Genomic DNA, 15535 nt, shown 5'->3' with positions numbered 1-15535 from the left:
CCAGACAAGTCATTTCACATACCTATAGAGGTATACCCTGGGCCTCAGTTTTCTCATGTATAAAGTGAGAAAGTTGGATTATATGGCTTCCTAAACCCTTTCCGACTCTGGATTTATGAGCACTTTCATCCTCTTACTAGTCTTTTAAAAAAGTGTGCTTTATAGCACTCAGGAAGACCACTCATTTCTCTAAGTTCCCTTCCAAAGAATTACCTGCCTAGGGGTCTCAGAACTGATTTATATTAGCCACATCTGGGGGCAGGGGCCACTCAGGGAGGTGGGTATGGAAAGAAGCCCTGTCAGAATGGAGAGATTAATCCTCTAGAGGTGGCCACAGAGGATTCCAAGAGGGTGAGCAGCACCATCTAAGAAGATAAGTAGAAAACATTTCGATTAACTGGCTGTGCTTCAGACTCCCTCCTAACTGCAAAGGATGAAAAAAATTCTATTTTTCAATGTCCTCCTTCTGGGTTCTGAATAAGATTGAAATCCAAAGGAAATACCAAAAGACTTGGTTGAAAGGTAGAAAGAAATAGGGCAAATGTCCTTTAGTAAAACGTGTGACTGGCCACTAACCCCTGCAACCCCTGTTACCCTTGAATTGTAATGAAATGTCCAGACACGCCACATCCCAAGAAGGGGTCTCTGATCCTATCAGGGTCACAATATGTTTGTATTAGAATCACAATAAATACCTGCCAGAGGCAGGCAGCATGACTTAGTTTGAATTTAATAGGGACAGCATGATATTCACCTTTGTCTAACTGCTGAGGAGAGGAGTCACAGGCAAAATGAGAAATAGGTTAGTTTTATGTATGGTGCTTTTCTGTTCCCAGATCTCAGATCCTTAGAAGAAAATACATAAAGCCATAGAGGAGAGCTGGTCACAAAAACCATTGTAGCTATTGGATCTAAACATTATATAATGGAAAGAAAGTTGACCAGTGTGGTCTGGGTTTAGTTAGAGCCCTCCCACAGCTAGCTGGGTGACATCACTTGAGTCACTTGAATCTTGCTGTTGGTTTGTAAGTTATTTCAGTCTTGTCTGACTTTCCATGACCCTGTTTGGAGTTTTCTTGACAAAGTTATTGGATTGGTTGTCATTTCCTTCTGTAGTTCATTTAACAGATGAGGAAATTGAGGCAAACAGGGTTAAGTGACTTGCTCAGGGACACAGAGTTAGTAAGGGTTTGATTTTTAACTCCAGTTCCCCTAATTCTGTGCTTGATGTTCTATCCATTACACCACCTAGATGTCCGTTAACTCCATCTGGAAATTGAGGATATACAACAACAAAAAGTTCAAAATAGATTTATGAAATAATTGTAATAGTTCATATTTCATGCAAATCAAATTTGTCCAAACACTGGGAGGCAAAGTGTATTAATTCTATTTTTATAGATAAAGAAATAGGCACTAAGAGATTTTTGAACTTTGTCCCAGAGTCCTGAGCTAGGTCTAGGTTAGCAGATAATGTATTTAGAAAATGGATGGTCCCTACTCTCCTGGAGTTTGCAATCTAGTAAGTTAAACTACTAAGAAATTTTCTTAGAAGCCCTTCAAGTTCTAACATATGATTCCACAAAGGGAATGATACCTACATCAATTATCTATATTGTTTCTTCTATCTCAGTTGTCCAAAGTAAAATTCATTTTCTTCTAAATTTATTTCCTTTTTACCAGCTTGCCTATTACTATCAACAACAATCCCATTTTTCTAGTCAGATTTTCTGTCTGTCTCTTCTCTGTCTTGTCTGGCTGGTTGGCTGGCTTTCCTCTGTCTTGTCTGTCTGTCTCCTCTGTCTTGTTTCTCTGCCTCTGTATGTCTGTCTCATCTTTGTCTGTCTGGTCTCTCCTCTCTCTATCTCATCTTGTCTGTTTGACTGTTTCTCTCTCTCCAATCCATCCCCTACTCAGCTGCTAAAGTGATTTTTCTAAAATGCAGTTGTGTTTATGTCATCTTTCTATTCAATGAACTCCAGTCCCTCCCTTCAGGATCAAATGCAAACTCCCTTCATTAGGTACTTAAAGTTCTTCCTACCTTGGCCCCTAGTTACCTTTCCATATTGTCTTATCTTTGCCTCCCAGGATGCATATGATTATTGAGGACATAGCAGCTCTGGTTTATTTACATTTCTTCAACACAATGCTATGTTTTCCATTTCAGTTCCTTATTATTGACTCTATCCACTTCTGATATATAGTCTGCCCCCTCACCTCTGCCTTTTAGCTTACCTAACTTCATCTCAGCTCAAAACTGTTCTTTAGGAAGCCATTGACAGTCCCTCCCTCTCCTAATGCCTTCTCTTGAATTACCTTCCATCTACTCTTGTATGTACCTGGCTCAAGAAGTCTTCCATGTGGGCTTCTTGAAGACAAATATTTTTACCTTGTATTCCCAGTAATTATCAGAGTGCTTGGCAAATAAATATTTACTCAGAATGAAAAGTAAGGTGAGCAGTGAGCAGGTTTGATCCTTGACAAGAGAGGAGTACTTTTTTGAAAAGTTTGTTGCTTTACTGCTTATATCCGCAAAGATGCTAAAAGCACCAGCAAAGTTCAGTGATGGGGCATGGGAAGGAGCATCAGTAAGGCAGATGTGGGCTGTTTAAAAGCATAGCCTTGCATCTAGATCAAGAGCAACAATTGTCATGGAAATCTGCCTGTTACTTCCAGAAGCTACTCTGATTTTTATTAAAAAAAAAAATTATCCTGTCTTTAGTGCTGTATATAAGCCATTTAGGAAGCTGTGAATCAATTGATGAACAAACATTAAGTACCTAATTTTCAAACAATGACATCAGAGAAGTGATGCTATGATAAACACAGTTGGCCAGATATGAATTGTGACAATTGGAGATGGCAATCAAGGTTAAGTGACTTGCCCAAGGCTACACAGCTAGTAAGTATCAAAGGTCTGAGGCTGGATTCAAACTCCCATCCTCCTGACTCCAAGGTCAGTACTTTATCCACTGTACCACATAGTTGCCCAGATAGTCTATTTTGACTTGTATGATAACTCTGTACTTCTTTTCTTTTTCTTTTTGCAAGGCACTGGGGTTAAGTGGCTTGTCTAAGGTCACACAGCTGGGTAATTAAGTGTCTGAGGCCGAATTTGAACTTGGGTCCTCTTGACCCCCAAATCAGTGCTCTATCCACTGTGCCACCTTGTCAAATACTATATTAATCACTAGAAATATAAAGACAAAAGTGAAAGGGCCCTGTCCTCAAAGATATTATATTCTAACAGAGGATGCAATTTACACAACACATGTATAAACACATGCACAAATATATATTTAATATATAAATTAAAGGAAATATATCTAACTTATAAGTAATTCACATGTATAACATATGCTTATATTGTTTTTATATATTCACTTCAAAGCAGTTAGGTGGCACATTGAATAGAACACTGACCTTGGAATCAGGAGAACAAATCCAGTCTCCCACACTTAATTGCTGTGTAACCTTGGGCAAGTCACCTAACCCTGATCCAGGGCCATCTCCAGTCATCCTGTTTTATGTCTGATAATTGGATCCAGATGACTTCACAGAAGAAAGTGAGGCTGGTGGCTTAACACATCATCTCTTAATTAAATCTAATTCACGGACTTGTCATGGCATCACTTCTCTGATGTCATGGTCTTCTTCAAGAATAAAGGAAAAACATCATCATTATTATCATCATGTACACTTAATATCTTTTATATATGCATATCATATACACTTACATATATATATATGTAAACAATCAACTCATTGCTTGTCCTTCATTTTAGAAAAGGATCAATGTAATCTTGATTTGTATGTGAATTAAAGTGAAGCAGAGCTGACAGTCATTAGCCTCACTCTCTTTTCCAGAGTCCTTGAAGTCTAGTAGGAAGACAAAAGTCTTATGAAGGTAATGGCCCAGGATGACCTTAGAGTCTTCAAGTTGACTCTGAGGGCACAAGTGCTCCACAGGACCGGCTTCCACTACCTTCATGGCCTGTCAGAATGAATTGTTCACATCTACCTAATTCCACTGGAGAGATCTTCACATGTTTGGGGTAGACAGCTTTGAGACCCATTGGTTAAACTCCACCTGGTTTAGTCCAAATGTGGGTGTGGTCAGTGCACAAGACTCACATGTAAGAGGTGGAAGTCAAAGGTGGATGAGCAGCCCTGAAAGTAGCTAGTCCTCCCTGAGCATTCCATACACCTTTATCAAGTAGTATTCATCAAGCACCTACTGTGTTCCAGACACTCTGCTCTATTCTTGAAATATAAAATATGTGGAAACAATCTGTCTGTCATGGCACTTGCACCCTGGTCAGAGAAACTAATAGGGATTTATTCATCTAAGCATTTGCAAGGTAGTGGAGAAGAGGATAGAGGCACTAGCATCTGGGAGGATCAAGCAAATAAAATAGGTGATAGATTGGAGAATCATCCATATAGAGATGAGAATTAAATCCATGGAAACTGGTGTGACTCTTTTAAATACCCTTGTTAGCTTAATCATCTTCCATTATGCAAAGAGACTTCTCCCTCCCCCTTCATGCCTTCCCTTTGTGATTATCCCTATTTTCTATTTTCTCGTTTATAGTTTTATCCTGTACATAGCTGTTTGTACATTGTCTCCCCCATTAGATTGTGAGTTTTGCAATGAGTCAGGCTCATTAAGTGGCTCTGATTCTCTTTGGAAATCTGATTGAATATTACATAAAATATGAGCCTTATTTTCAGTTGCTCCTCTTAACTGGACCTGAGGTCAAGTCTCAGATTAGAGATTCCTTTGTCTATCCTCTCTCTCACTCACCTACCTTCTGTACCACCTCAGATAATGATATTTCTATGACCTAGACTCTAAGCCAAGAAGAGCAGGTGAAAAATTGCTGTTGGACATGGGGACTAGGGATTTCATAGAACAGCAAGCAGAAATTTATGATATTCCAGTGTCTAGTCAAAGTATGGCCTTGGAGAACTGGGAGGACACAGACAGACAAAGAAGGAGGGAGGGTAAGAGGTCCATGAAAAGTTACCAAAATCCACAGCAAAGTAAGGATCAATCATAATTCTAGAGTCAAATGGGACCTCAGTGATCATCTAGTTCAACCTCTAGTTTTATAGATTAGGAAATTGAGTTCCTTTGAAGTTAAAACTTTGCCCAAGGTAAAATGGGCAGTAGGACCTTAACTAAGAACTAATGTTCAAAATCATGTAACAGAGTACATTTCCAGAGGTGAAAAGGGAATCAAGGAAAAGGTAAAAACTTAAGAATGAAGATAAAAGGCTACTATAGATAAGGACATCACTAATAATCATAGAGCAAGGGTCTTAAACTGGGGTCCACAAACTCTTATGTGTGTGCATGTGTAATTTTGATAATTGTGCTCCAATATAGTTGATTACTTTTATAATCCAATATTATTTTCTGTATTTAAAAGCATTATTCAGAGAGAAGGGCCATAGATTTGTATACTAAAGGAGATCCATCGCGCGTGCGCACACACACACACACACACACACACACACACACACACACACACACATTAAGAATCTCTACCTTAAAGTCTTTTCAAAGAAGCAACTAACTGATGCAGGGAGGGGTATACTGGGCCTGGAGTAAGGAAGACCTGAGTATAAATCTGCCTTCAGTGCAGATCTTAAAGTACCATACAAATGATGGCTGCTATTATTATTCAAAAGCAGGGAAAGAAGAGTGTGTAGGTAGTGTGAAAATGGAAGCAGAGAATATGAGAGACTTTTTCTTGATGTGTAACATAGGTAAGTAAAGAGAATAGAGTCAAGGCACTATCAGGTCCAAGGAAGATCTCATTTTCCTTGTGAAGGTTAGGACAGAGAGGCTATTTTTGAGAGGCAATGTGATTATTGGACTTGGAATCAAGAAGCTTACCATGAAAAGTACTGGCTTTGGTCAAGTCATTTAATCACTTGATCTTTCTGACTTTGCTCCATTTCCTCATTTATAATGAGAAAGTAAGATGTAATTAGAGAGAAGGAGAAAAGCAACAACAACAACAATAAAACAAAATGTTTCAGATAAGCATGTTAAGTTTGCAAAATGTTGTACAAACTTCATTTTATCCTCACAACTTTAGGAAGTAATATTTGTCCTTCATTTTCGAAGAAGGCAATAACATCAGGGAGGTGATGCCATAACAAGCAGGTGAATTGGATTGGAGTGCCAGAGATTCTGTTCTAAGTCTCCAGCCTCACTTTCTCCTCTGGAGTCATCTGGGTCCAGTGGCCAGGTATGGATCAGAGTGACTAGAGAGGGCTCCGGATGGGAGACAAACAGGTTTAAATGACTTGCACAAAGTCTCACAGCCAGAAAGTATCAGAGGCTGGATTTGAACTAAGTCCTCCTAACTTCAGGGTTGACACTCTATCCATTGTACCATTTAACTGCCCCCCTTTTTTACAGACCCATTTTATAGATAAGAAAATTTGAGGCAAATAGGTTAAATGACTTGCCTAGGAGCACACAGCTAGTTATTATCTGAGACTAGACTTGAATTCAGGTCTTCCTGACTCCCATGTCTAGCACACTATCCACTGTGTACCTAGATGACCTCTAAGGCCCCTTCAAATTCTGAATCTATGATCCTGGAATCCTATGAATAAATTATAGGAAAATGATAGCACATAATATATTCATTGGTGATCATTTTAGAAATAGTGAGTGTACCCCCTCAGCAAAGGGCTTTTAGTGTATCCCAGAGAGTCTATACTGTGGGGAAGAAATGATGGAAATGAGCCAGAAGAGTGAATTGCACACATTTGAATTAATGCTGCTTCTGGCAAGCTGGAAATTATGAGACCATCATTTATAAGAGAGTCCATAATTGCTAGAGGAATTACTCTGTTAATCATCAAGGGACAGATTCAATATTTTTTTTTTAAATCAGTGGCAGCCTGAGCAAGATCCTCCCAAATCAATTATTGGTTATTCTCTGTGGATGATTGGGGAATGATATCAGCTTAATTAGTTATTTTTCATTTAAGAAATTCACACAGTTCCCAATGCAGCCCACCCATACATATCATCCAGGAGGTCTGTGGCTCTAGTTTGGATTCCATTGAATTCCAAAGGTAGCTTTCTGGGATAGCTTAAATAATGATTAATGTAGAACATAATTTCAAAGGCTTATTTGAGAAGAATGTGTCTTGTGTTTGCTTGCATTATTTCCATCTATGAGCACACTTGGTCTTTAATGTTGGGATTGGTGGAGGCAAAAATTAGTCAAGCCCCCTGACTTGTTTAGCCAGTTGAGTAAGATGCTGGCATTGTGTTTGGGTGAGGAGTCTGAATCTGGCTATTGGACCATGTGACCAGAGTGACGGACATGGACAAGGTGGTAAGTTTCAGAGGGAAAAAACCAAAAATATCTAATAACATCAAATACACATCAGCCACCAGTGTTCCAGTTTGCTGTCCTGGGCATATTTACTTTCCTGTTCAGTTTCCTTCTATGAAACATTCCTGATTCATAGCTGTAGTGATTGAAAAAGGAAGAAACTCACAAAGTAAATCACTTTTTCTTTCTCTGAATATGCTTAGAGCTAGATCAGTGCAGTCTTCATCATCTGCTAATCAGATTATTTTCTCTTTTCACAAATGCCTTGGGGAAAACAGGATATGGAATTCCTGTTGTCTCTGCTAAATTCATGCCTAAATTGTCTTGTTCCTTGGCTTCTTGGCTTGATCTTTCAATTGTCTGCCTAGGCCCTTTTTTACATTTCCCAATTCTTTGATCAGGTAGCAAAGTGGTACAGTAGCTAAAGCACTGGACCTGGAGTCACAAAGCTCTGAGTTCTAATCCTGCCTCAGGTGCTTAGTAGGTAAGTTATTTAGCCTCTGCCTCAGTTTCCTCAACATTAAATGGGGATAATCATAACACCTTCCTGGAATTATGTGAATTAAATGAAATAATATTTTTTGGTACATAGTAGGTATCTAATGAATATTTTCTCCCCATACTTCCCCCCATTTACATAGCTCTTTGTAATGCAAGTCAAATTCTACTGGTTGATAGAAGAGTAAGTATTATGTGTGATTAATGAAAAGCCCAAGGGGACAAGAGTCTCTGGGTTATTAATAATTTATTGATTAGGCTAAGAGACAATGCACTGATGATCAGTGGTCTCTATAACCAAAGACAAAACGGTAGAGATTATGGGATGATTAAATACCTTTGTGAAAGGGCATGCCCCTGGCGGATGAGATCAACCCTGATAGTGAAAGATTAATGAGAGGACTGTTTTTGTTTTTCCTTTATTCTCCCCAAAAAAACACATCATCAGGGAGATGATGCCACAACATGCAGGTGAATTGGTTTTGTGTGAGGGAGTACTGTGCTAAGTCACCAGCCTCCTTTTCACCTCTGGAATCATCTGGGTCCAGTGGAAGGATGACTGGAGGTGTCCCCGGATGCGAGGCAGTCAGGGTGAAGTGACTTGTCTAAGGTCACGCAGCTAGTAAGTGACAATGTCTGAAGTCAGATTTGAGCTCCTATCCTGACTCTAGGATCAATGCTCCATCTACCTCACTAATAAGGAGGTGGGACAAAAGTCTTCAACAGCTCCTGCTGAGGAAGTGATCATGAGATTTAGTTGCCTCCAGAGAGATGCATCTCTACCCAGACAACTCATGGAACAATGGGGTGACATGGAGGGAGGAGATCAAGGTTATGAGTCTAATAGGCCTGGTATTCACCCAGATTAGATTTTCTTTATACTTTAATCAAAAGCAAACTCTGCTAGGCCCTGCCCAAGATTGACCCAGGAGAATTAGACCAATCTCATCTTCAGTCCGTCCTTTCTGAGACTGACTGATCTGTAAGGCCTGGTCCCTGAATGAAGACATAGGGGGAAAAACCTCAAACCTGATTTATAATTGGTTATTAATTGAAAAATAACAATTTCTCTCAGTTCATAAAAAAGTATTGAATTTCAAGTTGACCAGGATTATAACCCTGGCTTTTTCACTAACTAGTTATAGAACTTTGGACAAGTTAATTTTACACTCTGTAAGCCCCAGTTTGCTCACATACAAAGAAATAACACCCATCACTTCTGTCTCATATGGTTGTCATGGAGACTTGGCCGTGGCAAGTCATTTAATTTCTCTGAGCTTTAGTATCCTCATCTGTAAAATGGCACAAAGCCTGAGACAGCAAAATTCTTCAATGGGCATGTGAACTCATATATTTCCGCTGAACATGCCAACCATAACCCTCTGTTATCTCTGATTCTCCTGTGTTCTATGTCCTAACCTGAAGTGGGCTCCCTCAATGACCTTTCTTACTTTTTTCTTTTTTTAGGTTTTTTTGTAAGGCAATGGGGTTAAGTGGCTTTTTCCTAGCTTGCCCCAGGCCACACAGCTAGGTAAGTATTAAGTGCCTGAGGTTGGATTTGAACTCAGGTACTCCTGACTCCAGGGCCAGTGCTCTATCCGCTGTACCACCTAGCCATTCCCTTTCTTAATTTTCCTAAAGGCAGCTAGGGGTAGCAGAGCCCCCTGCTCCATCTGTTTGGAAAGAATGGTGAGTTGACATCAGAAAGTTCCTTCTAGATCCTCTTTTTAAGGGGCAATTATCATTTTATACTAAACTGACAGATTACATCTTGTTCTCTCTTTGTCCCTCCTCCTTCACTTTTCAGCTGCATTTTATGTTTTGTTTCCCACATTAGATAGTGAACTCCTTGGAAGCAGAGACAATTTTTTGTCTTTGTCTTCCCAAGTTAGCTTGGTCTGATATGTAGTAGGTGCTAGAGAGACATGTTTATTGACTATTTAATGTATATATTACTAGATCTAGAATTGGAAAGACCTAAATTCAAATTCAGCTGTAGATATTTACTAGCTATGCAATCCTGGGCAATTCATTTAACCTCTGTCTACCTCAGTTTCCTCAACTATAAAACAGGTATAATAATACCCTCAGTTTCCCAGGGTGGAAATAAGAATCAAATGAAATATTGGTAGAATGCTTAGCACAGTGCCTCACACTTTATGTATGCTAAAAATGCTTCCTTCCTCTCTCCTTTATTTTCATCCTTTGCTCCCTCCTTTCTTCTTTTCTTTCTTCTTCCCTCCCCTTCTATCTTCCTTTTTCCCTCCCTTCCTTTCTCCTGATAATGTGAGGATATTATTTGGATCAATAAAACAGTCCACCTATCATTTCTTACCATTGACACACAACCAGCCCACTTTCTTTTTCTATCATACTTCTTTATTTTTTATTTTTTTCCAATTACATTCATCCTTCTGAAGCTTTTGAGTTTCACATTTTTTGCCACTCTCCTCTCCTTCCCCCCTCCCCATAGCAGCTACCAATCTGATATAGGTTGTATACATCATATATGTTCTTGATTTCATAGGTGCCAAATAAATGTATGTTTAAAGATAAGACACTCCCTGTTCTTAACCACTCTAATTTCACCCATCTTCATTTGGTAGCATAATTTGTTTTTGGTTTTTTTAGTAAGTTCTGCAGTTATTTATTTATTTTAGTTTTTGCAAGGATTAAGTGGCTTGTGGGAGCACAATTTGTTAAATAGTAAATATGGAATTACATAATCTATCTTTGAGGTCCAGGTCTGTCAATGAATTACTGTGAGTCACTGGACAAGCCACATTCTTTTTATACCTGTTTCTTCATTTACAAGATAATTATACCTTCTAGAAAAGTTGCAAGTGTTATGTATTAGATCACAAAAGCATCATGTTCTTCAGGCATAATGGATTTTCACCTGCACTGGTATTAACTCTTTTTCCAGTCACACCCAATCTACTACCTTACTAATCTTTATGGTTAGGCTTTATTTTCTGATATTTATTAGAATTTATCCCACTAGTAATGATAATAGAAGATACTTCTATCACCATTGAAGTTTTGCAAGTTGATAAGAGCAAGGACATAGTAGGTAGACAGTTTCAGAGACAGAAATATCATAGTTTAAGAACTACCTCTGATACAGATAATATTTCAGAGCTCAGAGCTCTCTAAAATGAAAATGTACAGAACAGGTTCCTTGGCTGAGGAAGTTTCCATCTTAGCAGTTAATTATAACACAAGTCTGATTTTTAAAAAATTATTTCTATGCATCTGTTATCTCATACTCAGGTAATGTTATTCTCTCTTATTTTAACTGCTTAAACCATTCCACTAATTCAGACTAGCAAGTTATTTCTAACTATTTTAAAGATTTGTATGAGGCTTTTGGTCAAAGTCCACATCCTGAATGAATGTGGATTTAACTCCCACATAAATATGTCAGAAAAAAAATCCATGAAAGTCACATTGATATATAAATGCAAGATTCTGTGTTTAGGAGGCAACAAGAATGGAGGACTCCCCTGGAAAAAAGACCCAGATCATCAAAAATCCCCAGGGTAGTCCAAAGTACCCAGAGAAGAACCCCATAATGGGACCTTCTGAAACCCTATAAAGGATCAGTATTAGAGCAATGCTCTCAGTCCAAGATAGCAGCCACCCAGGGGCTCAGAAGTCCCCAGCACTGCACCCTTAGATTTTCATAGGTCTTACAGAGTCAACACTCTCTGAACCTCAAAGATTCACATAAATGTACCTCTTTGTTCTTCCCTCATCCACTATAAAGATCTTGCTTCTTTCATCCAATATATAACTTTTTATCCATAGTTCTCTGCATAGTGTCTTCCCCATCTGACTGTGAATCCCAGGAGGTGGAGAAACCGGGGCAATAACCAAAGTGAGTCAGAGTGAGAAGAAGCAGGGCAGACACTCCCACTGAAAATGTTCACCCAAGTATTATCATGAATCCCAAATTCAGGGATTAAAACTTGAAAGTTGAGTAAACCAAAGAAGACACTGATTAGAATAAAATTATTATCGATCTATATAAAATATAAAAAGAAGAAACTATGATGACAGCAAGCAGAGACACAAAAGAAAATAGATCCCATAAGAACTACATGAATGCTTATAAGAAATGAAAGCACAGCAAAAAATAAAAATAAAATAAAGCCCTGGAGGAAAATTAGAAGAAGAATAAAGAACTTAGAGGATAAAGTAGACTATGTTGCTTCTCGTTTTCTGGATGAGGAAACTGAGGATCAGGGATGCCAAATGACTAGTCTATGTTCACCCACATACCAGAGTCAGAATTCAAACCCAACTTTTCATTATGCCATGATTCCTCTCTAGTCAAAAGCCCCTCACTCAAGCTTTGTTTATCATAGCCACATCCCACTTAAACCCTCTAAGTTAATTCTCTGTCTAGAGCAAAACCATACATGAACCAAAGGCTGTGAATCTGAAGCAAGGCTCATTAAGAGATGTTCACAAGCCTCTGAACCAGTGTATGTAAGTCCTTGATAACCACCTGTGTTTATAAGCAGATAAGAGTGAATCTGGCCAGTCATTTACTTATGGCTAGTTCTACAATTGCTAAAAACCAGTTTGGAGTTCATCATCCTCAAAGATAATAGAATCTCAGTATATTCTGTGCCTAAAAGAGAAACAAGCTAAAAATCACGACAGAGCCTCTCTGCTTATTTCCCATATGAATAGATCTATTTTTTTCTTACATCCATTTGTTCAATCAGTATTGAGCAGTGTAAGCGTCATCTTGTAAATGCCTTAATGTTCTCCTCTATTCTCCTTTCTCTTCTTTCATTCATTGTAAAGGACCTGCTTCCTTCATCCTGTATATATTTTGTCTGCAGTTGTCTATATGGTGTCTCCCTCATTTGACTATGAAATCATTGCGAATGAGATTTGTTCATCTCTTTTTTTGGTATCCTTAGCCATTAACACAGTGGCTACTACATAACAGGTAACAAATTCTTGTCCATATTTTTTTTTATTTTCAAAGTTATTTTTTTTCTTTTTCCTGAGCTTGAAGCAACACTTCCTTTTTTGTTCAATTTTGTGTTAGAAATAATCTCCCTCAAGTCTCCCCTTCCCCCATTCATTGAAAAGATAAATATTTTTACATATTTATATACATATATGTATATACATATATCATATATACATATATAAAAGTCAAGCAAAACAAATTATGTCATCATCCATGTTCAAAAAATAGAGGAAAAAGGGGGGAATAGAGGGAGGGGAAGGAAAGGAAGGGGAATCATAAAAACAAGGAAAAATAAGAGGAAAGAAATGGGAAGGGAAGAAGAAAGAGGGAAAAAAATCTACTTTAGTTTGTCCTCTAGTCCATCAGTTCTCTATCTGAAGGTAGGATAGCATGTTTCTTCATGAGTCCTTGGAATATGTCATTGGTCACTGGGTTGATCATAATTCATAAATATTTCAAAGTTGTTTACCTAAATAATATTGTTATTGTGTAAATTGTTTTTCCATAATTCATTTCAATTTTTATTTTAATTTGTTAATTCATATAAATCTCCCCAGATTTTTTTTTCTAAAAATCATCATTTTCATCCTTTCTCATTGCACCTTTATTTACCATATTTTCCAGTTGATGGGAATTCTCTAATTCTTTGCCAGAATGCAAAAAACTATTATAATATTTTTGTTCAGATAGGATCTTTTCTTCTTTCCCTTATCTTTTATAGATAAAGATTTGGTAGCAGTTAGTGCTGGATCAAAGGTCACATATCTGTTCATAGTTCCAAAATGCTTCTCAGAAAGATTGGATCAGTTCACAACTCCACTACCTGTTCCCCCATTTCCCCTTCTTTTTTCTCTCTCCTTAAACCAATCTGATGGGTACCAAATGGTACCTTAGAGTTTATCTAATTTGCATCTGTCCAATTATTCATGATAGAAAGCATCTTTTTATATGATTACTGTTAGCTTTTAGTTCTTCCTGTTAATGCCTGTTCATATTCTTTGATCATTTTTCAGTTAAGGACTTTTTTCCTTATATATTTAAGTCCATTCCCTATATATCTTATCTGAAGCAGCAATTTCAACTTACTCAACTATGACCTTTTTTCTTTCTAGCTCCTTCCCCACCATTTCTATTATGCAGGTAGTCCTTAAATTTCAAATAGACATAAGTTTAGAATTTAGAATGCATTTATACACATATACCACACTTTAGGTCACAAGATCTTACAATCATAGAACCTGAATGGCCCTTAGATAACATCCAATTCTTCATTTTACATGAACAAACTTTGTTCTAGTGAGGTGAAACAATTTGTCCAAGGTCAAACATCTGGTAAGCATCATAGGCAGAATTTGAACTCGAGTCTCCCAAATTCAGAGCTCTAACCAGTCTGAAAAGGCCCATTTAATTCAGAATATAACTGAAATTAATGTGTTATTCCTTGAGGAGTAACTTCCACTTCTGTGCTTGAATCACCATTGTTAAACAGATGGAAAATATTTAACAAGCATTTGTTGACTAACTATTCCTTGAATTCTTTACTTTCCTATGGAATTTTCCTCTTTCTCTTATTTCTCTAGTTCCTTCTCTTAAGAAGGAACATGGTATAATGGAAAGAGCACAGGAAATAGATCCTGCTCTACTACTTAATTACTGAATGACATTGGTCAGTTCAGTTAACTTTTGCCAACCTCATTTTCTTCATCTATAAAATGGGAGTAGTCATAAATGAATACCTACCTTACAACATGGTTGTGAAAATCAAATGACCTAAGTGTGTAACATGATATAATTGGAACTCAGAATTACATATCTCTCTTAAATTGCCTCAACCTACAATTTCAGTTTTATTAACCTACAATTCCCATTTTATTATACATTATTCATTTTACCCCACTCTAAAATCTAGTCAAATGGATCCTTTTTTTCTCATCCATGATGCCCTTATCTCCTCCTTGCTTTTGTCTTAGTTGACCTTCATACTTGTCCCTTCCTCCTAACCTCCTTCCTCTTAGAATCTTTAGTTACCTTTGAGATTCAACTCTAATGTCATATTCTATGCATAGCCTTTCTTTTTGCCCCATTTAATATTATTTTATTTTATTTCTTCCAATTATATCCCAAGATAGTTTTCAACATTCATCTTTTTGAAAACTTTTGAATTCCACATTTTTCTACCACCCTTCTTATGGCAGTGAGCAATTTGATGTAAATTGTGCATTTACAGTCATGTTTAACATAATTCCATATCAGTCATGTTATATAAGAATTAAAACTAAAGGGATAAAAACCATGAGAAAAAAACATAAACAAGTTTCACAAGTGAAAATAGTATGTTTTGATCTACATTCAGACTCCCTAGGTTTTTCTCTGAATGTAGATGGCCTTTTCCATCACACATCTCTTAGGGTTGTTCTTGTTCACTGAACAACTGAGAGCAACTGAGACCATTACAGTTGATCATCTCACAATGTTGCTGTTAATGTGCATCATGTTCTCCTGGTTCTTCTCACTTCATTTAGTATCAGCTTATGAAAGACACTCCAGCTTTTTCTGAAGTCTACCTGCTCATGATTTCTTATAGAACAATAGTATTTCATCACATTCATATATCATAACTTGTTCAGCTGTTCCCCAATTGATAGGCATCCCCTCGATTTCTGATTTTTGGCAC

General features: G+C 37.6%; 1 long non-coding RNA gene across 2 annotated transcripts in view; it reads left to right on the top strand.

Annotated features, from left to right (window-relative positions):
- Positions 1-15535, top strand: part of LOC141516101 (uncharacterized) — a 32562-nt gene that overhangs the window by 4995 nt on the left and 12032 nt on the right. The window contains exon 3 of one of the 2 annotated variants that reach the window (XR_012476613.1): positions 12687-12834. The exons of the other annotated variant lie outside the window; for it this stretch is intronic. This is a non-coding gene — a long non-coding RNA (uncharacterized LOC141516101). The remainder of the gene's footprint in view (positions 1-12686; positions 12835-15535) is intronic. 2 annotated transcript variants of the gene reach the window in all.

The sequence above is a fragment of the Macrotis lagotis genome, chromosome 3 (genome assembly GCF_037893015.1).
Source record: "Macrotis lagotis isolate mMagLag1 chromosome 3, bilby.v1.9.chrom.fasta, whole genome shotgun sequence".
Lineage (NCBI taxonomy): Eukaryota > Metazoa > Chordata > Mammalia > Peramelemorphia > Peramelidae > Macrotis > Macrotis lagotis.
This window is presented reverse-complemented; position numbering and strand designations above follow the sequence as displayed.